General features: G+C 47.8%; 1 long non-coding RNA gene across 1 annotated transcript in view; it reads right to left on the bottom strand.

Annotated features, from left to right (window-relative positions):
• LOC136624736 (uncharacterized) overlaps positions 1 to 15,357 on the bottom strand; it is a 55,320-nt gene extending 39,963 nt beyond the window's left edge. The window contains exons 1-3 of the long non-coding RNA XR_010792413.1: positions 15,219 to 15,357; positions 14,904 to 15,107; positions 14,481 to 14,549 (exon numbers count right to left, since the gene is read on the bottom strand). This is a non-coding gene — a long non-coding RNA (uncharacterized lncRNA). The remainder of the gene's footprint in view (positions 1 to 14,480; positions 14,550 to 14,903; positions 15,108 to 15,218) is intronic.
• Positions 15,358 to 25,427: the final 10,070 nt, after the last annotated feature.

The raw sequence follows: 25,427 nt of genomic DNA, 5'->3' as shown, positions 1-25,427 counted from the left end.
ACGGGGTTCCTGGCAGGAGGGGGGGGGGGGGGGGGGGGGGAGGGGCTATACGTTGTTCCCTGTGAAAGTCCATGAGGACTTTAGGCTGGAAGAAGGGGTCACGTTTGAACTCTATTTTATCTGGGAAGATGGTCATATACGGAGTCCTGATAGAGAGGGACTGGATTTCCCCAATCCGTCTAGCGGATATGATGGCGACTAAGAAGGCTACCTTATCGGAAAGAATCGTAACTGATAGGTTTTCCAGGGGCTCAAAGGGGTGTGCGCAGAGTGCCTGTAAAGCTAGGTTAAGATCCCAGGGAGGCATGGTTTCCCTCACAAAGGGGTGACGTCTGACTGACTCCCCTTTGGGGGACCATAGATTAATTAGGAAATACCTCAAAGGGGCAAAGAAGGCTCCAAGAGCGGCCACCTGGACCTTAAGGGTACTAAGTCTTAGTCCCATGTCTAGCCCATCTTGCAGGAACTCCAATATCTGGCTAATGTTAGGTTGTTGGAGGTCATGGATACTATGCCCCAACCACCTAGAAAAGGTCTCCCAAACCCTAGCGTATATGATTCTAGTAGATTTTTTGAGGCTCTCGCTTAGGGTAGTTATTACCCTTCCTGATAGCTTCCAGGCCGCCAGCCTGAACCTCCGGACCGCTGGGCATATAAGAGGACCTTGTTGTAGGAGGTGGTCTCTGTGGAAGATGTAGAGGGTTCTGGGTCGAGATCACGGCCAGGAGCGGAAACCAGGGTCTTTTGGACCAGAATGCAGCCACCAGGATGACAGCCTGGGGACCCCTGAAGCTTCCTCAGGACCAGTGGGATCAGGGGGACGAGTGGGAAGGCGTATGCGAGGTCCCAATCCCAGACCTGGGACAGCGTATCTATTCCCAGGGAACCCTCGTCTGCTCCTCTGGAGAAAAACCGGGGACATTTGGCGTTCTCCCGTGAGGCGAATCCGCTGACATGCGTGTGGATGTAGAGTCCACTCCCTTGGATCTATCTTCCTGCGGCTGAGATGATCCGCCATGGAGTTCTCTGAGCCCCTTACGTGGAATGCTGTGACAGAAGGTGTCCGCTGTTCTATCCAGTCGAGAGCTTTTGCCGCCAGGTCTTTAAGTTGGGGGTTCCGCGTGGATCCCTGGTGGCGAATGAGGGACACAGTTGTTAAGTTATCTGAAAAGATCTTTATGTGTCTACCCCTGACCTCTGTCTCGAAGCCACGGACAGCCTTCCATACAGCGCAAAGTTCCATATAGTTGGAGGACTGGATAGCTTCCTCCTGGTTCCAACCCCCTTGGACGTAATAACGGCCTGAGTGGGCCCCCCAGCCAGTTGCACTTGCATCAGTAAAAATAAAAACTAGGGATGCGGGATACCAAACTGTGGCTCTGGCAAGGTTGGAAGTGGACATCCACCATTCCAAAGATCTCTTTATCTGGGAGGTAAGGAGAACTGACTGATCCAGGGAGGCGGGTAACTTATCCCAGGTACTCAGTATGAAGTCCTGGAGGGTTCTACAGTGTAATTGGGCCCAGGGGACTACCCCGATACAGGAGGTCATGAGGCCAAGGACCCTCATGCCTCTTCTAAGGGAGATTTTAATGGAGAGAGAAGGTGCCTGACACTCTTCTAATATTGCCTTCTGCCTCTCTAGGGGGAGGGACGAGCACTGGCGGTGAGAGTCCAGGATAACCCCAAGGAATTATTTCCTTTGTTCGGGAAGGAGACTAGACTTGGCAGTGTTGATCATCCAGCCCAATGATTCAAACAGGTGGAGAGCGAGATCAATATGGGACTGAAGCTCTGAGGCTGATCCTGCTATAAGGAAATCATCCAGGTACGGGACGATCAACACTTTGTTTGTCCTTAGTGCCACCACCATCTCCAACACTAGTTTAGAAAACACCCGAGGTGCAGAAGAAATCCCCAACGGCAAGCACGTAAACTGGAAGTGTGAGACTGATCCATTAACCACCAGAGTGAACCGCAGGAACTGTTGGAAATCTGCGTGGATGGGGACGTTGTAGTAGGCGTCCTTTAAGTCTATGGTGGTCATGACGCCGTCCGATGCGATTAAGGGGATCGCCGACCGTACTGATTACATTTTGAATCTTTTGTATGAGATGGACCTGTTTAGGAATTTCAAATTAATAATGGTTCTATAAGACCCGTTGGGCTTTTTAACAAGGAACTCGAATGATAGCCCCAAAGCATAACAGCTCCTGTACCCCCAGCTGAAGGGCCTGAGCAGACGAGGGCGACTGGCACAAACTTCCTAGGAGGGGAGGAGGAGAATTCGATTTTATAGCTCTCCGTAACTAGGCGTAGGGCCCAGGGGTTGGAGGTCACCTCCTTCCATTTGAGGGCGAACCCCATCAGCCTACCCCCGACCTGTAGGGTTTTTGAGAACGGTATCTCACCCTTTCCTCCCCTGGGGTAGGACCAGCGTCCAGTCTTTCCTTTCCCCTTGTATGTCCTGGGGGGAATAAAGGATGGAGGGTAGGAGGAGGGAGGCCGCTTGAAGGACTTCTCCGTGGGTAGTTCGTGGCTCTTGTCTGATGCCTTTTCCAAAAGGGTATCCAAGGAAGGTCCAAAGATTATATGTCCTTGGAAAGGCAGGGCGCAGAGCCAGTTTTTTGATGCGTTGTAGCCAGCCCAGGCCTTGACCCAGACGGCTCTCCTGGCTGTATTAGAGAGAGCCGCTGAACGGGCTCCGAGCCTCACCGACTCCATCGAGGCGTCTGCTAGGAACCCGGTTGCTTGTTGGAGGAGGGGAAGGCAGCTGGAGATGTCTTCCCTGGAACCCCTCTGGGTGATCAACGTCTGGATTTGGTCCAGCCAGACCGTCATGGACCTTACTACCGACGTGGCCGTAATATTAGCCTTGATGGTCAGGGCTGCAATCTCCCAGGCTTTTTTCAATCGCCGAGTCCACCCTGGTATCAAGTGGATCCCGCAATTGTGAGACGTCCTCAAAGGGGAGGGCTACTTTTTTTGAAACCCTAGCCACGGCCAGGTCCACCTTGGGGGTGGTTTCTAGGAAATCGACGTCATCCGGTGCGAAAACCATACGGTTCCTGAATTCCTTTGATAGAAAAAGTTTTTGTTCCATCTGCTTCCATTCTGTCAGAATTAACTGCTTCAGAATGTCATTAACTGGAAATGTTGGTTTAGGCTGAGGCTGGATTCCTCGAAACAGACTATCTTGAACTGATGGCTGCTGCGTAACCTCTTCCTCCACCTGCATGGTGCGTCTGACTGTGTTTAATAGTTGACCCAGATCCGCCGATGAGTAGTAGTATTTTTTCACGTCTTCCATTGGCGGCATGGATTCTGAGGGGGAGTCTTCTAAGAGTCCTTCCTCAGAGTCAGACTCCTCCATATGCATCCGCCTTGCCCTTTTCGTGGGGGGCGGAAGGGGGAGAGAGGAGAGAGAGGCTTCAATTTCCTCACGGATTACGGACCGGATGTCCGTCAAGGCAGAGGGGCCCTCTTCACGGATCACTTTTGCTGTACAATCTGTACACAGTGGTTTTGTATGGCTTTCCTCTAGCCAACGTAAGCAGACCGGGCATGTCCGCATGCGTTTTTTGGCCTCTCTATTCTTTGGCGCATCTCTGTCCTAAAAAACGGAGATAGCAAAGAAAAACTTCCAGCACCTTATCTTTTCCCTCTTCACCCCGGCAAAAAGCACATAAGAAGGTCTACTTACAGGTAGACCGCTCTTGGTGTCCTCCCTGGCTGACATCTTGCAGCTTCCCAGCATAAGGTGCAGACAGGTGCCATTGCAAAGACAATCCAGCCTTTTAAACCTATGAATTTGGCGTCGACACGCCCCCGAATGAGGCCCCGCCCCCACATGACGCGGCCGCGCTGACGTCACGCTGCCGTGTCGGACCCGGGGGATGCGCTGTTACACGTCAGACGCACACCAGGGAGGAACACCCCATGCTGCCTGCAGATAGCGCGCGGCTGCGCCGCCCCCGCTGTCATACCTCAGGGCCGGAGAGAAGCGCTTACCCGCTGTGCTCAGTGCCGCTGTCATGGATCCTACACACCGCTGCCAGACTGGAGCTGCAGACGGGGTGAGTAGAGGCAGTCTCTCACCGGGGTCCCTCCACCAGTCAGCTACCCTCTGGGCGGTGCCCTGGGGTGTTTCTTCCCTCATGGGGAATAGGTGCTGGGCAGTATTCTGCAGGTGAGGGTCCCCTCGTAGGGTGTCACCCACGTAGACCCTGCCAGCCCGATAAAGAGGACGTCCCCCCCCCCCGAGCGGGCAGGCTGCTTAGGAGTTTTTTTTTGTTCACCTCCGGCATACACCTGGAGGCTCCACTTGGACTGTCCTGTAGGGACAGGAAGACACTGGTGAGCCGGTGGTGGGAGTTGCCTTTAGTGTTTTCGTTTCCTGTTGCAACAGGTGTCCAGCGGACAACCTCCAGGTGTATGCTGTCAGGATGACGAGGGGAAAAAAGGTTCTCAATTTAGCAATCGACTAAAAAAAACCCCTGAAAAATTAGTGATGAAGCCTGTTTGCGCCTTAAACGTAGTCAAGTTTCCAATACAAAGTGAATGTTTGAAAACAATAAAATACTCCCCCTATACAGGTGTATGTACTTACACCTGTGGTCACCATCATTAACCCCTAATGCACATACACTACAGTAATCATCTAGTATACACAGCAGCTCCGTATTATACACATCAAATCAGACCAAAATTCACAGCTGCTATTCAAAACCAGTATAATAGGCTTCTCTGTTTCTATACATGAAGCTGCCAACATATTGAAGCTAGCTTCATATATAACATCAAAAGATATGTTCACCACTAAGTTTTCATAAGGATATGATGGCAGCTCTCACATGCTGTAATTTACACGTCATGCATGTAACATACGCCACATAACTAGTGGAGCAATTACATGGGTTTTCCAGTGAAATACTATTGATGACCTATCATGATAGATCATCAATAGTTGATCAGCCAGGGTCCTGCAATGCTTTATCGCCATCATAGGTGCTATTGTGCAAGTCCCCCACAGGGAAAGGGTAAAAAGATAAAAATAAAGGTCCAATAAAGAAAAATGTAAAAAAAATTCAATACATTTTTGTGCTCTCATTAGCATAACGTAAAAAAAAGTAAATACCACATATTTGGTATAGTCATATCTGAGACGATGCATACAATAAGTTGAACATGCTTTTTATCCTGCACAGCAAAAAGCATAAAAACCCTAAAAAAAACATGAGGCTAAAAATTAGCATTTTGCCTCCCAAAACACAATAAAAAAAGTGATCAAAAAAGCCTTATGTACCCCAAAATGGTATAGATTAGAGATGAGCGAGCATGCTCGGTAAGGTCAGTTACTCGAGCGAGTCTCTCACCTCGAGTAACTGCCTTCTCCTCAGAGGACTTAGAAAGCAGCTAATTAGAAAGAAAAAAAAAAAAAGGAAAATCAAAATAATTAAGTATTTTGGTATTGTTGTAATCGTACCAGCCCACAGAAACTATGTATTGTCATTTATGCTGCATGATTAACACTGTAAAAAAACAAGTCTATGGCAGAATTGATGTGTTCTCTCCCCATCAAAAAATTAAAAAAAAAATAAGTTTTACAATATAGTCTATGTAGCCAAAAATTGCACGAATCGAAACTACAGTTCGCCACACAAAAAACAAGCCCTTACACTACCACGTCAACATAAAAATAAAAAGTTTTAGCTTTTAAGAATGGAGATTAATACACCAAAAATCGTTGCGTCCTTAAGCCCCAAATAGGCCATGTCCTTAAGGGTTTAAATCGGTCGTGGTCCAGCATTGCTTTGGATTCTTGGACACTCATTTGTCTTTTGGGTTGCTGAGCAAGCTAAGATACAACTGGAAGGGCGTCAGGTGGGCATTATCAGGATTGATGCGATTTTCCGTTGGGATTCAGAGGTATGATGTGGGGGAAAGTACTTCTGGAGGCAATACGTTTTGCAGGTTTGGACAGGGCCCCATACATCTTCGCTCTATATAATGGGGGGTAATGATCTGGGTAGTCGGCCAGCAAGGGAGTTGCGCAGGGACTTCCAGCACAAATTTGAGGTTGAGCAAGTTGTTTCCAAGTATGGTCATAGTATGGTCCAAGATGCCCTCTAGAAAGTTGCAGAGGATGACCAGGTCAGACTTGGGTAGTAAGTTGTGCTTGCTGTGGTGGGTGGGATGGTCCTTAGAGGCAGTTTATATTTCAGTGCAGGGAGTTTGGTGGGTACAGCCTCACCTATAAGACTGCGCCCCCCCCCCCCCCCTACTTATGGGGGTTTCAGCGCTGCCTACCGACGATCAAACATTTGTGCCATCTCCAGCAGTCCTTGTACTTCCTGCTACTGTGTACTGAGGGCGGGTGATGGCACTTGGGGACACATCGTGACATCTCGCTCTGTCCGCTGGGAGGGGTAAGTTAGCAGGGTGGGTTGAGTCAGTAGTACGAACAAAACTATAAAATATGGGCCTAATTTATCCAAACTATCCAACAGTATAACAGTCTTTGTTGCCCATAGCAACCAAAGCTCAGTTTTCAGTTTACACTGCAGTTGTAAAATAGAAGCAGATTGGCTGCTATGGGAAATAAAGACAATTTCGTTAAATCTTCCCCATTACATTCTTCTCTATGAAAAAGTCTTAACAAACGTCTTAATGGGCAATTAGGAGCACATCATGAGGGGTATTACATCACAATTGGTTCAGAATCTCCAAAGTTCTAAACGTGAAGCATCTTGTGGCAGTTGGGCTCGGTGCCTTGAAGAGGATGAGTCTAGGTAAGAAGCTCAGGTCCTTTTAGACAGGACGACTGGTGGGTGCAGAAGCAACTAACCATGGTCCCAACGACTATCACTCCTGTGCTTTCTCACCGCAGTAATGGTAGTTAAGTGAATGGAAGCGGAGCGTGCCAGAGATCTCTTCTGGCCACCAACCTCCATTCACTGTGAACAGGCAGTCACTCCAAGATGATACACAAGTCACTTACTAGTTGTTTAGTTCCAAAGAGATAAAACAAAGTGACTAGCGACTAATAAGTGATTTTTCGCTCAGCACTCTTATTACATGCCATGTTTACAGGACACAACTATCACTTAATATCACTTGATTTGTCGGCCTATAGTTGGCCCATGTAAAACTAACCTTAGTAACCTCAATTTTGCGGTGTATTATGCATGAGAGAGCCCATTGTTCTCTATGGGCACGTAATTCAATTACATTGCAATGGTGCAGAAAAACACAAAAATAGGCCGTGCGCAAGATTACGCCGTCATGCTCAGTACAATTTCGCTGCTGTATACGGCAAAAGGACAGGGCACTCCACAGCGTTTTGCGCTTGTGACCCACACAGCGTTTTGTGCTTCTGGCAGAGGTCATGTTTTCAACCTCAATTAAAGCAAAAAACTGTATTTGATATTCAAAGGCCACATGTTAAGACACTGCACACACTTAATCATGTGGATTTACACAATTCATGCGTTTTTCAATTGTGTGCAAAATGTTGAATTATATACAGGATACACCCAGGTTATACCAGCGTGTTCCATATTAATATTCACAGGGAAAGGTATAAACATGTCCTGTATACAGTGATATCAACCATGCTGGTGTAAGCCCGGTGTCACATCTGCGTCAGTACCCGCACTAAAATGGAGCATGAAGGGAAAAACGACATCCGCAGGTATTTAACTACCTGCGGGTTTCCAATGCATCCCTATGTGGCGCGGATCCGCGTGCGGGAAAAATGCTGCGAATTTTTAATGATCTTTTTACCGTGGACACGAGGCCTTAAAGGCGCTTTCACACTGGTGTGAAAATAATGCAAGATTTGTACGTTGCTAGACACAGCTCGTATAATCATGAACACCATTATTTTGAATTAGGTTATATACATGAAGGAAGTTTTCCCGCATGGCACCGTGTTGTGATGCGGAACACAAACTGCAGGATGCTCTATCTAGCTGCAAGATTGCAGCTAACCACCCCTTTGAAAACAATGGGAGAACTCTGCAATCCTCTGCCACGGCAGGGAATTCCTTCAGCGCCTCAGCGATGCAAAACAGTTTTCACATGAAAATCCCTCACATCTATGGGTTTCACATGGATGACTAGGGTGATATCAGGCAAGATACACAGCCAAATATCACCCTCGCCACTGTGAAGGAGCTTTAACATTGGTATCTCTTGTACATTATACATGTACAGCTACTTTAAAGGGGTTGTCTCGCGAAAGCAAGTGGGGTTAAGCATTTCTGTATGGCCATATTAATGCACTTTGTAATGTACATCGTGCATTAAATATGAGCCATACAGAAGTTATTCACTTACCTTCCCTGCGCTGGCGTCCCCGTCTCCATGGCTCCGTCTAACTTCAGCGTCTAATCGCCCGATTAGACGCGCTTGCGCAGAAGGGTCTTCTGCTTTCGGCTCGGTCTGGCACGAGCGGCGTTCTGGCTCCGCCCCCTTCTACGCGTCATCACGTAGCTCCGCCCTGTCACGTGTGCCGATTCCAGCCAGTCAGGAGACTGGAATCGGCAGACGTGACGGGGCGGAGCTACGCGATGCTGCGTAGAAGGGGCGGAGCCAGAACGCCGCCGCTGCCGGACAGACCCGAAGGCAGAAGACCCTTCTGCGCAAGCGCGTCTAATCGGGCGATTAGACGCTTAAGTTAGACGGAGCCATGGAGACGGGGACGCCAGCGCAGGGAAGGTAAGTGAATAACTTCTGTATGGCTCATATTTAATGCACGATGTATATTACAAAGTGCATTAATATGGCCATACAGAAATGCTTAACCCCTTAACGACCAGCCCATAGTGTTTTTACGTCCTCCCGAAGTGGGCTTTATTCTGAGGACGTAAAAACATGTGTCCTGCAGAAAATAATGCCCCTCGGGCTGTGGACGTGACAGCTCCATGCTGTCGGTGTCCGCAGGTAGCTGACAGCATGGAGCTGTCATCCCGGGCTGTTCGGAGCCCCCCCCCCGGCATTGCGATCGGCGCTATGCAATGGATAGCGCCGATCGCAAAAAAGTAAATAAAAGTGCAATAAAAGTTAAAGACTCAGCTGCTCTGATGGATCGGATCCATCGGAGCAGCTGAAATTACTCACCGAAGTCCGCCGCACGACTCCCCGCTGTACCGATGCTCCGGGCGCCGTAGCCGTCCTTCTGCGCATGCGCGCCAGGCGGCATTACGTCAGCCGCATGCGCAGAAGGCCCGGCGGCGCGGGAGACTTAAAATCTCCTGGCTCCCGGCTCCTGTAGGTAGCCGGGAGGCAGGAGATGTCAGCGGGGACTGCGGTGAGCGATCCCCGGTACCGCGATCGCCGTTATACAATGGATAACGACGATCGCGGAAAAGTGAAACAAATTGTAAAAAAAGAAAAGTTTCACCTCCCCTCATGGATCGGATCCATGAGGGGAGGTGAAAATACTCACCTCAGGTCCGCCGATGTCCTCCGGCCGGTGTCGGGACCCCCCGCTGGCTTCTGCGATGTGCCGATGCGGCGCGCATGCGCAGAAGTCGGCGAGCCCGGCATATTCAAAATCTCCCTGCACCCGGCTGTCACAGATAGCCGAGTGCAGGGAGATATGACTGGGGACCACTGTATGCGGTTTCCAGTCATATGATCACCGTTATCCATCAGATAACGGTGATCTTATAAAGTTAAAAAGTAAAAAAAAAAAAAAAAAAAAGTTAAGTAAAAAAAGTTTAAAAAGTTAAAGTTTCATCTCCCCTTATGGATCGTATCCGTAAGGGGGGATGAAATTACGTACCTAAGGTCCCGGATTTGTTCCCTGGTGGGATGTTGATCCGCGGATCTTACCCCAGCTTCGGCGCATGCGCCCGTCAGCATGATGGCGGACGCATGCGCAAAAGTGAAATATTGCCCAAGAAATATAAAATCTCCCTGCTGCTGGCTACAAAAGGTAGCCAAGAGCCTGGAGATGTCACGGGGAGCCACGGTATGCGGTTACTGGTCACGTGATCGCCGTTATCCAATGCATAATGGCGATCACGTAAAAGTTCTTTAAAAAGTGGCAGTTTCATTTCCCCTCACCGATGCGATCGGTTGGGGAAGATGAAACATCTTCTCGGAGGCTTCCGCATTTGAATCCAGATGCGATTATCCTCCATGGACCCTTCCGGCTGCTGCGCATGCGCCTGCCGGCAAAATGCCGGACACATTCGCAGGAGCCGGGAAGCCCAGGAAATTGTAAATCTCCTTGCTCCCAGTGACCAATGGTTGCCGAGTGCTTGGAGCAGTGACCGGCGGCTTCGTTGAGCGGTCCCCGGTCACGTGATAAAGTAGCGAACTAACATTAGGCCGGTCACACATGACCAGAGAGGAATTATGGGTTCTGCATGCGCTTGATCAGCGGTAATCCACGGATCAATCGCATGCATTGGATTACACAATTCCCCCCAATTAGCGGGTCGGAATTACGTAATCCACTCGCAGAAACAGAACACAGCATGCTATATTTTACCACGAATATCTGCGACCTAGAGCCCTTTGTGCTCTATGACCGTGGATATACTCGCATCCCATATGCAAACACATTGTGTACGGGCTGCGGGTACCCGAGTCATCTCTAAGCGACGGCACGGGAAATGCAAACAAAAAACCGCCTGAGTGAGTAGGCAATTATGCGCAGTACATTACGCAACCGTACGCAGGGTCACAGCCGGGCTCACAGCTGGGATCCGCTGCGGGCCTCAGCAAGCGGATTCCGCCTACGGCTACGTGAGCCCGGCGTTATTTAGACCGCTACCTGTAATCCGTAATTTACAAGAAGCCCCGGGAACGTTCGTCTTCCTGCAGTTCCAGGAGCAGCTTGTTGAGCGCCTTCTCTGTGAGACCGCTGCACCAAAGCAAGATTACAAAGCCTCACAGCGCCACTTTCTACACCCCATCCCGGCCGCTGAGGTTACGAAATACCCCCCAAAATACATGAGAGGAGGGGGGGGGGGGGATACCCGGTTTTCTTGCCCCATGTGCCCAATCCAACCAGCCTCCGTAATTACCCCTGTCTTCGGACATAAAACGCAGTTTATATTATTACCTTTATCTAATATTTAGGGAATGCCAAAAAACGGGGATGTCGGGTGGGGGGGGATTATTTTTAGGAAGTCAAATTTTTTTCCATATAAGTGGGCAATGGGGCCTGGAATTTATTCAGTTCTGCCCTGAAATCCAGCGGGCATTCCCTCCATTATGGGCCTAGCCATGTGTCCTGTAAGTAGATTAGGGCCACAAGGGGTATGTTTCTGAACACGGGACAAACAGGGGTATCCATTTTGGGGTGAAAGTCTTCATTCCTATGTACACTGTTCAAAAAAAAAAGTTTTTAAATTTACAAAATTGCCAAACAAATGAAAATCGTAAGTTTTTCCTTTTGCTTTGCTTAGATTCATTCAAATACTTTGGGGTCAAAATATGCAGTACACCCCTAGATGAATTTGTTAAGGGGTCTAGTTTTTAAAATGGGGGTCATTTGTGGGGGTTCTCTATCATTTTGGACGCTCAATGGCTCTACATGTGGGCAATGGGGACTGGAATTTATTCCGTTGTACCCTGAAATCCAACGGGTGCTCCTTCCATTATAGGCCTAGCTATGTTTCCTTTAAGTAGATTAGGGCCACAATGGATATGTTTCTGTACACGGGACAAACGGGGGTATCCATTTTGGGGTGAACGTCTTCATTCCTATGTACACTTTCCAAAAAAAAAACTGTTTTTAAATTGACACAATGTCCAAAAAAATGAAAATCATAATTTTTTCCTTCTGCTTGGCTTAGATTCATTCAAAAACTGTGAAGTCAAAAAAGTCATCATACACCTAGATAAATTCGTAAAGGGGTCTACTTTTCAAAATGGGGTCACTTGTGGGTGTTCTCCATCGTTTTGCTTACTCAATGGCTCTACAAGTGGGCAATGGGGACTAAATCTCCTTCAAGCAAAATTTCTGTTCCGAAAGCCACCGCTTGCTCCTTTCATTTTGGGCCCCATTCTGCATCCAGACATATGATTAGGGCCACAATGGGTATGTTTCTGAGCACGGGAGAAACAGGGGTATCCATTTTGGGGTGCAAGTCTTCATTCATATATGTGCTGTACAAAAAAACTGCTTTTAAAATGACAGAATTACAAAAAAAATGAAAATTGTATTTTTCCTTCGGCTTGGCTTAGATTCATTCAAAAACTGTGAAATCAAAAAAGTCATCGTACCCCTAGATAAATTCGTTAAGGGGTCTACTTTTCAAAATCTGGTCACTTGTGGCCGTTCTCCATAGTTTTGGTCACTCAATGGCTCTACAAGTGGGCAATGGGGCCTAAATCTCCTTCAAGCAAAATTTCTGTTCCGAAAGCCACCGATTGCTCCTTTCATTTTGGGCCCCATTGTGCATCCAAACGTAAGATTAGGGCCACAATGGGTATGTTTCTGAGCACGGGACAAACAGTGGTATCCATTCTGGGGTGCAAATCCTAATTTTCATGTGTACTATAGAAAAAAGTCCTCTCTTTAAAGTGACATATTTGCAAAAATATGAAATTTTTGTTTTTCTCTTCTAAATTGCATTGACTCCTGAAAAAAAAATGTGGGGTTAAAATACTCATGACACCCCTCAGTGAATACATTAAAGGGTGTAGTTTTTAAAATGGGGTCACTTGTGGGGGTATCTATCATTTTGACTCCTATGAGCCTTTCCAATCTTGGATTGGTGTAGGAAAACAAAGTGTTCCTCAAAATGCTGAAAAGTAATGTTACATTTGTACGTCTCCTAAATGGTTAAAAAAAAAAAAAAAGTTTTTCCAATGTGCGCCCAAAATAAAGTAAACGGATGGAAATATAAATCTTAGCAAAAATTTCTATATTATGTTTGCACATATTTGAGATATTGCAGTTGGCAATGTGAAAAAATGACGATTTCTTCAAAATTTTCCCAATTTTGGCGCTTTTAATAAATAAACACAAATTCTATCGGTCTTTTTTTTCCACCTAAACGAAGTACAATATGTGGCGAAAAAACAATGTCAGAATCGCTTGGATATACAAAACCTTTCTGGTCTTTTTCCATGCTAAAGTGACACGTGTCAGATTTGCAAAATTTGGCCTGGTCATTAAGGCGTAAACAGGCTTGGTCACTAAGGGGTTAACCCCACTTGCTTTCGCGAGACAACCCCTTTAAGCTCTACATCCTGTATATAGTGATATACCAGGTTATACCAACACTGACCATATCACTAGCTACAGGAGATATCTAGCTTATACCAGTAATACACAGAAATATATAAATCCCGTCTTCGTCAGTCAATTACGTCTATCAGTCTTAAACTATATATACACACACAGCAATATGCAGTAGGTTAGATTAGATCCAGGGCAACATCCAATCGCCACATCTGGGGTCTAAATTTTTTTGCCCTCCAAGGAGTAACTGGGGGATTTTTCGCTTTCTTCTGGATCTTTGGGTCCAGTGGCTCTCACTTCGGGTCAACGTTGACCTGTTCATAATGACCACAGCAAGTTCTATGGCATCCACAGGCCTCACCTGAGTCATTGTGATCGTCGCTTAGTCTATAAAAAGGGCCAGTAATATTTAATTACAATGTTGCTTATTGCGTTTCCAAAAGAGAAATTCCTAAGAAAGAAAAAAAAGATTGCCCACATGCTAGAGCCAGAGTCTGGGCTGAGCTAGGATTCTGTATATAACAAAGTACAATCATCTCTCACACACGGCAACAGTAAAGGACGGGAACTGTGGCAGGTTCCATATATCAAGAACATATGACTCAACTTATAGCAACATCAGCTCCTGTCTCAAGGTACAAGTGTTATGGGGTTCACTCTCTAATGGGGCTTTAACATGGTCTGTGCCCTCACTTCCACACAACATACTGCCTGAAGGACAACTGAAGACAGTCACCAAGAGCAACCGAGTACAGAAGACACAACAGGGGTCTTGTGTAAAGATAGGTCACAGACTAAAGAGATGTTGATCATTGAGGTGCAACAAGTAGCTATGTGGAACGTGGCCCATGTAAGGGAACGCTGCTAAGCAATGACCACTATTAGACAGCAACTGGTATTTACTAAAGTTATATATTATGCCAGTCTAAGGAAAGGAGACAGTCAGTGATTTGTGCCAAGTTTCTTAAAAGGCGAATGGTTGCTAAATAATGTGGTGCATTTGGAACCCTCTAACAGCAAGTCCAATGTACCTCTGCTATGAGCAGGGATGGAGTCGCACCAACATGTCAGCCATTTTCAGGATTTCTACTTAATAAATTTAATATACTGTAATATCCTGCAGCAACCAAGGCACGACACTGAGGAGAAGGCAGGAGTAGAGATGGCACTTGTTACAGTGGCTCTACCAAACTCCTCCCCAGAGGGATGCATATGGCCTGAGCCAAGGCGCCGCTTGGTCTCTTCCAGACAACAATGGGACAGCAGTTACCTGTATAGATGTGTAGTGGACTGAAGTTGTCACTCGTGATGCCACCGTTCCTTCACACAGTTGGTTGTCCTGCGGAAAATAAGAGTCCACACACTGTTATAGTGACTAGCTCAATCACTGGGAACGGGCAGTGACTAACTTTAGTTCTGTAAGGAAACACCAGTGCAGCAAAAATAGTTTCAGCAAAGTCTGGGGGGAGAACAAAGGATGACACTGGGTCTATAAGTCCAAGTTATTTTTTTTGACACTGCTCCTTGTCAAACACACACTCTGGGACACAGGATGACACCAGGTCTACAAGCAGAGTTATCTGTAAGGCTCCACTCCCAGACAGACACACCGGAGGTGAAAGAATACTCAACTCACACTCACTTGTATTCAGTAGACAGAACACTGCATGGCAGGATACTTATTTCCACTCACTTATTTCCAAGGAGGGGTCCTCGGATGGGAACGTCAGGATACCTCTCCTTGGCCTCCATTCTTCACATGAGGGTTGAATGTACCCCCATGCAGCTGGCACTCGCCATGAAGAACAGACCACCAATGAAGAAATTAGACCCAGTCCCACTCCTTGTCATCACATATATAGGGCAACATCACATGACAAGTGTGAAGGCTGTAGGCCTAAAAGACGGTTTAAAAAGACTTCATGATGTCTCTTATGTATTATTATACTCAGATATACACATATTTGTATGGTTTTCAACTTACACCTAGATATATGCTAGACTTCACCTTGAAATGTCCAGCTGGAGGTACTAATTGGGCCACCACAAAGTTTCCCGTCTTATCTTAAGAGGTTTCTTGCCAAAAACATACGAGATTGTCAGGAAGCATCTGCAGAGAGGAAGACAACTGATAAGAAATTGCTATGTATACATATTAATTGTATTTGGCATAAAGGCACTTGCTTTTCAGAATACTATAAGAATCAGCGCATAGGGTAAATAAAGCTAGAATGCGCTACACATCGCATGGTCTGTGTGTCTGCATCCTCCTGACTGGTCAATTACCTCTTTGATTTGGAGCACACCAGCATATGAATGAAACTGTTGAATTTCCCCAACACAAGATAGTTTGATACAATTTCCAGACTTATGCCAGCTACTCAGACATTAACCTATTACATGCTGCAGTTGTGCAATACACATAAGGACAAGACAATTTACACAGTGGAGATGGAGGGGTAGATTCACACCGACGTATTTGTGCAGCAGTTTTTCACAATTAGCAGTGAATAGAACCCGTTGATTTCAATGGTTCATTCAAATAAGCATATTTGCGCACGCACCTCGTTCTTGTAAAAGAAAAAAAAAAAAAAAAGCACAGCATGCTCTATTTTCAGGTGTATTTGCATAGGGAAAGAACACACTGAACTACACTAATTGCCTATTCAAATGAATTGGAGCGTAGTTGCGTGTTTTTTGTGTGCGCGAATGCACATGATTTGCTTGCACAAAAGAGTGCAGTAAAACGGGCACGCAAATACATTTACATAATCAGTATTGTGTATGTGAAACTGGCTTGAGGTAGGTGTACACTAGCACATGGTCTGTAATTCCACTGCCAGCTTACGGCTCCACTTTAACCTATGAAGTTAGATTTTTTTATGCTGCCCCACGGTCCACATGATAAAACTCCCAGCATGACTTTTCCCGTGAATGTACAGTGTCCATATATATCAGGTGTCTGAGCCCTGTCCAATGCGAGTTGCGCCCAAGTCTCTCAGGCACATGTGGCATTTAAAGCTAGTGTGCACCCAGACTTCATCATACATTAGATACACGAAACCCAACCATGTGATGTCATCACAAGAGAGTACCACCTATATCAGACATGTCGTACGGCGACATCACTTGGCGCATCGCCTATCAGTACACCCAATATTACCACAGCAGCGCAGTTCTTATATGCACACCATAGCGTACCGTGAGGGGTCATAATGGCGACCAAGCCCCTACGCTTAAGGGGGCCCAGAGGCCACCCTGCGCAATATACAAATGTACATTTAGGTCACACTGTTGGCCACGGCTGACAGTGCAAAAAGGAGGGAGAAGGAGAAGGAAGGAGGTTTATAACCTACGTTAATGCCAGCAGTGTTAGAGTATCTATGAACACAGGTTGCACAGCGATCTACCTCCATACAACGCAGGCGCCTGCTGCATCTTACAGCAGACACCAGGCAGCCCCAGATCTGATGAGCTGCACAGGTCACTGAAGCATTACATCATACTGCAGAAGCGATCATAGCTTTGCAAGTTGTCCCCTCTGGGGACTAAGAAAAAAAAAAGTAACGCAAGTTTAACAAAAAACAAATGTTTTTGCCATATTTCTAATAAAAAGTCTAAAAAGAAAACAAAAGCAATACATAAATTTGATATCACGTCTATAAAAGTCCGATCAATTAAAGAAATGCATTATTAACCCTGCATGAACATAATAAATAAATATAAGAAATAAAGATACAAGAAAGGCGCTTTTTTTAGTCACCCCTGTCTCCAAGTAAAAAAGGAGTATGCATTCTAAAGTGGTACCGATGCAAACTACAGGAAGTCCTGCAAAAAAACAATCCCTTGCATAACTGTGTCAAAGGAAACATAGAAGTTACTGCTGTCAGATAGCTGAAGAAATGTAAAAAGAATTAAAAACCTTTAAAAAAATAAAGTAGTCAAGCAAAAAAACCCAAAACCATTAGTTTGGTATCGTAGTAATCGTACTGACCCATGGAATAACATCACATCATTTTTTTGGAGTTGTGCACTGTAGAAACAAGATGCACCGAAAGATGGTGGAATGTCTTTCGTTTTACTTGACTTGGAATGTAATTTTTTCAGTACATTAATATTATTGAGAAAATTCGTCCCGCAAAAAACAAGCCCTCAGACATAAGTCAACAGATAAATATAAAAAGTTAGGACTTTTTAAAAAGGAAGGAGGAAAAACCGAAAGGAAAGAAAAAAACCGACATGACTTTAAGAGGTTAACTTGCCTCCACAAGAAGGCAGAACGCCACTATTTTCTAGCAGCACGCTTACCCCCCTTAAAGGAGTTCTAACTTAACTTAACTTAAAAAAAAACAACAACTTTTTTTACTTACCTTGCTGGCCAGGACAGATCGTCCTGCATGTCCCCTCCATCTGGCATCTTCTTCTGTATCTTCTTGAAGCAGACCTGGAGCGGTCAAAATGACTGCTTCCTGCTCTACTCCATCCGTCAGCCACTTCCAAGGTGAACGGACGGGCACCACGTCACAAACAGTGCTTGTTGTGGACGGCCTCTCCACTGCGCACGCAACTGTTCTGTGCGTGCGCAGTGGAGAGGCGGCCCGTCCTGACTGTCAGAGGGCACCTCTCTTCTGCGCCTGCGCAAAATCCCGGAGGGGGGTGGCCCGTCGGAGGAAGAAGAAAGCCTGCCGGGAGGTGACCTCCAGAGGACAACAGAAAAAAAAGTGCAAGTATTAGGTTTTTATACTCTAGCAGCCAAAAATTGTGGGGTCCCTGTGTCCATTAGGCAGACCAGGGAACAATGGCTGCTAAAGCATAAAAACCTGATTTGTGTCAGAACCCCTTTTAAGGACATAGTGAACTGGATTATATTTTTCTCCAGCAGGTTTCAGGGTATTCTGTAGCTTCCTAATTGTATAGTGTGCACACCTTCATCGACCAGATCAGACACAAGTGATGACTCTCAGGTCTAAGCTGGGTCTGGCATACAATGCTCAGGTTTATTGAAACACATAATACCTACCCTTTATGGGCGTATAACAGATTACATCAGTAACGTGTAGGATTCCCATACGTTGGCCATATGGAATTCTCACCTCTCATGTCCAGTGTATAAGCCAGTCTTAGTCCTCCCAGCATGTGGCCAGGCAAAAGAAGTTTCTTTGCTTAGCTAGTTGAGTGGGGGGGAAGGGCTGGGAAGACACCCAAAATGGATACACTTAAAACACACAGTATAGGAATGTGACTAACTTAGAGGCTGCAGAAGAGCTTTACATTAGGCTAAAGTTATAAAACGCACATCTTTCTCTATGCCATTGTCCAGCTATTACCATAATGAAATTATGAAGCCATTTGCCTCTACAGAGTTCAATCACTACAGCTGCGTAATACATCAAGTTTATTACAAATCAATAGACATTTTACGCTAATCTTCATGTCTACAACAATGGCCTATTATGGGCTTGAGGACGCGACAACTTTTTTTGGCTTCTCATTTCCACTTCAAGAGCTATAACTATTTTTCCGGCAACATGGCTGTATAAGGGCTTGATTTTGCGTGGTGAACTATAGTTTTTATTGGTATCATTTTTGTGTGCATATAATATTTTAAATAACACTTTTTTGGGAGGGCATGGCTAACCGCCGGCAGAAGCGCACCGAGAGAACTCTTCTGGTAGCAAAGGAAAAGCTGCCACTATCCGGGATGCCACAACAACCACCGCTGACCTCTGAAAAACAGGAGGAGCAGAAAGAGGGGTCTTGCAGCCTGATAGGTGACCGCGGCAATCTATGGCCTAGTGAGACCCACAAAACCATGGCCTAAATTTTCAGTCTGACCGCCGTGGCAAATGACAGGATGCATCGGGAGCAGCAGGACCCAGCCAACATTCGGGAGGGGGCACCACAAAACCCCTTGAGATAGGGAGAGAGGTGGAGGAGGATTTGCAGTGAGCTAGGGGGCCCAGAATCGTGGCCCTAAAACCTGCTAATAGCACACACAGAACAGCAGCCTGAAAGGAGAGGAGGGCCCACTGCTTTATTCCCCCCAGAAATACCCCCCTCACTACCATCAGTGACTTTATAATCCAGGCCAGAGAGGCAGTGGTGCACACTGAGGGGGTGCTACTTGTGGCAGTGGGGAGATCTCAGTGGGACCCCGCCACCCTGCCTGCAGAAGAGTATCACCTGCAGACTTTGAGGAGAGGTGTGCTGGCTCACAGATGCACAGCAAGTGGTGGATTTAACAGAACAGCAGGACGTTATTGGTGATCTGTCGCCACCTAGTGGTTACTAAATAGAGCAGCATAATCAGAAAAGAGACAGGAATTAGGTCCTATTTGTTAATTCCCTTTTTTGAAGTCATCCTGACAGCATACACCTGGAGGTTGTCCACTGGACACCTGTTGGGACAGGAAGCGGAAAAACACAAAAGGCAACTCCCATCACCGGCTCACCAGTGTGTACCAAATGACTACAGTGACCCGGCTCTTGCTCAATCATTTTTTAATACAGAAATCATAATACAGTACGTTACTTCACGTGAAACCCAACTCAAGGGGAGGGAAAAGCCCCTATGCTGTCAGGATGACTTCAAGAAAAGGAATTAACAGGTAGGACCTAATTCCTGTCTTCCCCTCGTCATCCTGACAGCATACACCTGGAGAAGTACCAACAATCTGAGAGCTTTTTTAGGGGAGGGGGGGGGACCACCGCTTGTAGAACCTTACGCCCAAAGGCCACATTCACGGCTGGCCCCTAAGTCCAGGCGGTAATGCCTTGTAAATGTGTGGGTATTTGACCATGTGGCGGGCCTGCAGATTTAGTCGGTTGTTGCCTGGGCTCTCTCAGCCCAGGAACAGGCGACCGCCCTGGTGGAATGGGCTTTAACGTTGCCCAGGAGGGAAATCCCTTGGGACCGGTACGCGTCTTTGATCGCACTTGTGAGCCATCGCACTAAAGAGTCTTTAGTAGCGGGCCCTCCTCTGCCCGGACCCTAAAATTGAACAAAAAGATTGTTAGATTTTCTGAAAGAATACATGACTTCCAAATACTTCAAGACTGCCCGCCTGACGTCTAAGCTATGGAATGGCTGTTCCTTGGTGTTACGGGGTTCCTGGCAGAAGGAGGGAAGGACTATGAGATGTTCTCTATGAAAGTCCATGAGGACTTTAGGCTGAAAAAAGGGGTCAGGTTTGAACACCATTTTGTCTGGAAAGACAGTCATATGGAGTCCTGAAGGAGAGGGACTGGCTCTCCCCAATCCGTCTGGTGGATGTGATGGCATCTAGAAAAGCTACTTTATAGGAAAGTATCCTGACTGATAGCTCCTCCAGGGGCTCAAAGGGGTGTGCACAGAGTGCTTGCAGAAGTTAAGGTCCCGGGGGGGCATAGTTTCCCTCACAAAGGGGTGAAGTCTGACTGCCCCTTTGAGATATTTTCTAATCACCCTATGGTCACCAAAGGGGGAGTCAAAGGCAGCTCCCAAGGTGGCTACCTGGACCTCGAGGGTACTAGGTCTTAGCCCCATATCTAACCCATCTTGCAGAAACGCTAAGATCTGACCAATGTTAGGTTGTTGGAGATCATGGATGCTTTGACTAGAGATGAGCGAGACTACTCACTAAGGCACATTACTCGAGCGAGTAGTGCCTTAACCGAGTATCTCCCCACTCGTCTCTAAAGATTCGGGGGCCGGCGCTGGTGACAGGTGAGTTGTGGCGGGGAGTGGGGGGAAAGAGATATCCCCTCTGTTCCTCCCCGCATCTTTAGAGACAAGCGGCGAGATACTCGGCTAAGGCACTACTTGCTCGAGTAATGTGCCTTAGCGAGTATACTAGCTTATTTCTAGCTATGACCCAACCACCTAGAGAACATATCCCAAATCCTAATGTAGATATATTTCTAGTGGATTTTTTAAGGCTCTCGCATAAGGTAGTTACTATCCTTCCTGATAGACCTTAGTTCAGGTATTTTACCCGTTCACATTCCAGGCTGCCAGTCTGAACCTTGGGACCCCTGGGCATATCAGAGGACCCTGCTGCAGGAGGTCGTCTCTCTGAGCAAGATGTAGAGGGTGCTGGGTCGAGAGAGCGGCCAGGAGCGGAAACCAGGGTCTTTTGGGCCAGAATAGAGCCACTAGGATAACAGAGCCTGGGGACCACTGGATCTCTCTCAGGACCTGTAGGATTAGGGGTATGGGTGGGAACGCTTAGGCGGGATCCCAGTCCCAGATCTGGGACAGAGCATCCGTTTCCAGAGAACACTCGTCTGCTCCCCTGGAGAAAAAAAAAAAAAAGGGACATTTGGTGTTCTCCTGCGAGGCGAACAAGTCCACCTGTGGTGTCCCCCACTTTTCTATGATCAGCTGGAATGCGTGCGGGTGAAGAGTCCATTCCCCCGAATCTATCTTTCTGCGGCTGAGGAGATCCGCCATAAGGTTTTCTGGGCCCCTTACGTGGAAGGCTGTGACGGAAAGTGTCCGCTGCTCTGTCCAGCCGAGACGTTTCGCCGCTAGGACTTGGAGTCGGAAGTTCCACATGGATCCCTGGTGACGAATGAGAAACAGTTGTCACATTGTGAGAAAATTTTTTTATGTGTCTACCTCTGATATCCGCCTCGAAGCCACGAACAGCCTTCCAGACGGCACAAAGTTCTATGTAGTTTGAGGACTGAATAGCTTCCTCACGGTTTCAGCCCCCCTGGACTTAACGACCTAAGTGGGCCCCCCAGCCAGTTGCACTCGCATCAGTAAAAATAGATATTGGGGATGCGGGATACCAAACCGTGGACCTGGCAAGGTTGGTCGTAGACACCCACCACTCCAGTGATTTCTTGATCTTGGGGGAAAGGAGAACTAGCTGATCCAGGGAGGAATGTGATCTAACCCAGTTACCCAGGATAAACTTCTGCAGGGTTCTGCAGTGAAGCTGAGCCCATGGGACTATCTCGATGCAAGAAGTCATGAGGCTGAGGACCCTCATGCCTCTCCTAAAAGAAACCTTTGTGGAGAGAGAGTGCCCTCCACTCATCCAGGATTGCCTTCTGCCTCTCCAGAGGGAGGGACGAGCGCTAGCAGCGAGAGTCCAGGATAACCCCCAGAAATTTTTTCTCGTGTTCGGGAAGGAGGCTAGACTTATCGAAGTTAACAATCCAGCCCAATGACTAACAAGTGGAGTGAGAGATAAATATGGGACCGGAGCTCTGCAGCTGTCCCGGCTATGATCAGGAAGTCCTCTAGATACGAGACGATCAAGACTTTGTCCTCAGTGCAGCCACCATCTCCAACACTAACTTGGAAAAAACCCGAGGTGCAGAAGAAATCTCGAAAGGCAGGCACGTGAACTTGAAGTGTGAGACTGTTCCATCGATAACCAGAGCGAACCGCAGGTACTGCTGGAAATCTGGGTGAATGGGGACATGATAGTAGGCGTCCTTTAAGTCAATGGTGGCCATGACACTACCAGGCGCGATTAAGGGGATCGCTGACCTCACCGATTCCATCTTGAACCTCCTATAAGAGATGAATTTGTTTAAAAATTTCAGATTAATGGATAGTTCTATAAGCACCGTTGGGTTTCTTGATGAGGAACAGGGGGGAGTAGCAACCCCTGAACTGATCTCCTGTGGGAACCCGAATGATGGCCCCTAGGGATAACAGCTCCAGCACCCCCAGCTGAAGGGCCTGAGCGAACGAGGGCGACTGGCAAGGGTGTGACCACGAACCTCCGAGGAGGGGAGGAGGAAAACTCGATTTTGTAGCCCTCCCTAATCAGGCGTAGGGCCAAGGGATTGGAGGTCACCTCCTTCCACTTGGGGGCAAACCCCATCAGCCTACCCCCGACCTGTAGGGTTCCTGAGGGTGATATCTCACCCTTTCCGCCCTTGGGCTAGGACCAGCGTCCGGTCTTCCCTTTTGCCTTGTATGTCCTCGGGGGAACAAAGGATGGAGGATAGGAGGAGGAAGGCCACCTCAAGGACTTTTCTGTGGGTAGCCCCTGGCTCTTATCCAACGCCTTTTCCAATAAGGTGTCTAGAGAAGGCCCGAAGATCCTATGCCCTTGAAATGGCAGGGCACAGAGCCTGTTCTTTGACGTGCTATCGCCCGCCCAGGCCTTGACCCAAACTGCTCTCCTGGCTGTATTGGAGAGAACAGCTGAGTGGGCTCCAAAGCTCACGGACTCCATGGAGGCATCTGCCAGGAATCCGGTTGCTTGTTGAAGGGGCAGGCAGCTGGCGATATCCTTCCTGGAACCCCTCTGGGCGACCAGCGACTGGAGCCGGTCCAGCCAGACTCATGGACCTTGCAACCGACGTGGCCGTGATGTTTGCCTTCATGGTCAGGGCTGCGATCTCCCAGGCTCTTTTCATTGCTGAATCCACCTTAGCATCCAGTGGTTCCCGTAATTGTGAAACATCCTCAAAAGGGAAGAGCTGCTTTTTTTAGAAACCCTGGCCACTGCCAGGTCCACCTTGGGGGTGGCTTCCAGAAAGTCTAGATAGTCTGTTGCGAAGATCATACGATCCCTGAACTCCTTTGGTAGGAAGAACTTCTGCTCTGCCTGCCTTTATTCTGACAGTTTTAGTTGCTTCAGAATGTCGTTCACCGGGAATGTGGTTTTAGGTTGCGGTTGGAAACCCCGAAACAGGCTATTCTGGAACGAAGGCTGCTGCGGCGCCTCTTCCTCCACCTGCATGGTGCGTCTGACTGCGCTTAGCAGTTGACCCATATCTGCCGACGAGAAGTACTTTTTGATGCCTTCCACTGGTGGCATAGATTCTGAGGGGGAGTCTTCCAGGAGTCCCTCATCTGAATCGGAATCCTCCATATGCATACTAACTCTTTACATAGGGGGTGGAAGAGAGGAGAGAGAGGCCTCCATTTCTTCCAGAATTACGGGACGAATGTCCGGCATAGCAGAGGAGCCCTCCTCCAGGTCCACCTTTGCCATACAATCGATACACAGCGGTTTCGCATGTCCCTCCAGCAGCCACAAACAGAACGGACATTTACGGATCCGTTTCTTGGTCTCTGCTCTTTTGCGCATCTCTGTTCTAAGAAACGGAGACAGGCAAAAAAAACTTTCCAGCAACCTTCAATCGTGTTCCCCCCCCGGCAAAAAAACCCACCGAAGGAGGTCTACTTACAGGTAGACCGCTCTCAGTATCCTCTCTGGCTGACATCTTGCGTTGAGTGCAGACAAGTAGCAGGCAGAGGGGTCCCACCATTTGAAAACGTTGAATTTGGCACTGAAATGCCCCCCCCCCCCCCCCGAGTGAGGCAACCCCCCCCCCCCCAGTGACGCAGCGGCGCTGACATCATGCTGCCACGCCGGACCCAAGGGACACGCCACAGAACTCTGGAGCAGCACTCCAGGAAGGAGCGTGCAGCCCGTACAGCACTCACCTCGCAGCACCGCGATGAGGACTCAACGCCCAGCTGCTCGGATCCTGAGATAGAGCCCTGGCGCTCCCGAGCCCCTCCAGCTGCTGCAGTGCTCCGGCGGTCCCCCTGCCACAGCAGATGGGACCTATGAGAGGAGACGATCCCCGGCCGTACCTTCTGCCCGACGGGCCTGCTGGATCCAGGAAGGAAGCGCTGACCTCTGTTCTGCCGTCCACAGGTACCAGGGATCCCTTCCCCAGCCAACAACCCTCTGGGCAGCACACTAGGGGAGAATTCCTCTTCTGAGAATTAAATGCTGGGTAATTCCTGCGGGTGAGGGTCCCCTAGCAGGGTCTCACCTGCACAGACCCTGTCAGCCTAGAGAGGTATCCCCCCAGGGCGGACAGGCTGCATGGAGTTTCTCCTTTTCCTCCAGCATACAGCTGGAGGTTCCGCTTGGACTGTCCTGTAGGGACAGGAAAATATTGGTGAGCCGGTGATGGGAGTTGCCTTTTGTGTTTTTCCGCTTCCTGTCCCAACAGGTGTCCAGCGGACAACCTCCAGGTGTATGCTGTCAGGATGACGAGAGGGAAATAGCTTCTTCCTCTGGGGGTGGATCAATCATAGGGATTTATAGGCATAGTCTGCAAAAATCCTGTGCCACACCATAGAAGCCCACGTTATTAACTACCAAATGCTATAAACTATGCCCGTCCATTTTACAATTTTGACACATGGGTGGTTTGAGGTTTACGTCCTAACATCCTAATGTCTACCTACCTGTGCCAGACCGTTGCACTCTGAAAACAGCCCATCTTATACACGGGGCATTACCAT

This window comes from Eleutherodactylus coqui, chromosome 4 (genome assembly GCF_035609145.1).
Source record: "Eleutherodactylus coqui strain aEleCoq1 chromosome 4, aEleCoq1.hap1, whole genome shotgun sequence".
NCBI lineage: Eukaryota > Metazoa > Chordata > Amphibia > Anura > Eleutherodactylidae > Eleutherodactylus > Eleutherodactylus coqui.
The sequence above is the reverse complement of the archived record's forward strand: the minus strand, read 5'-3'. Positions and strand labels throughout refer to the sequence as shown.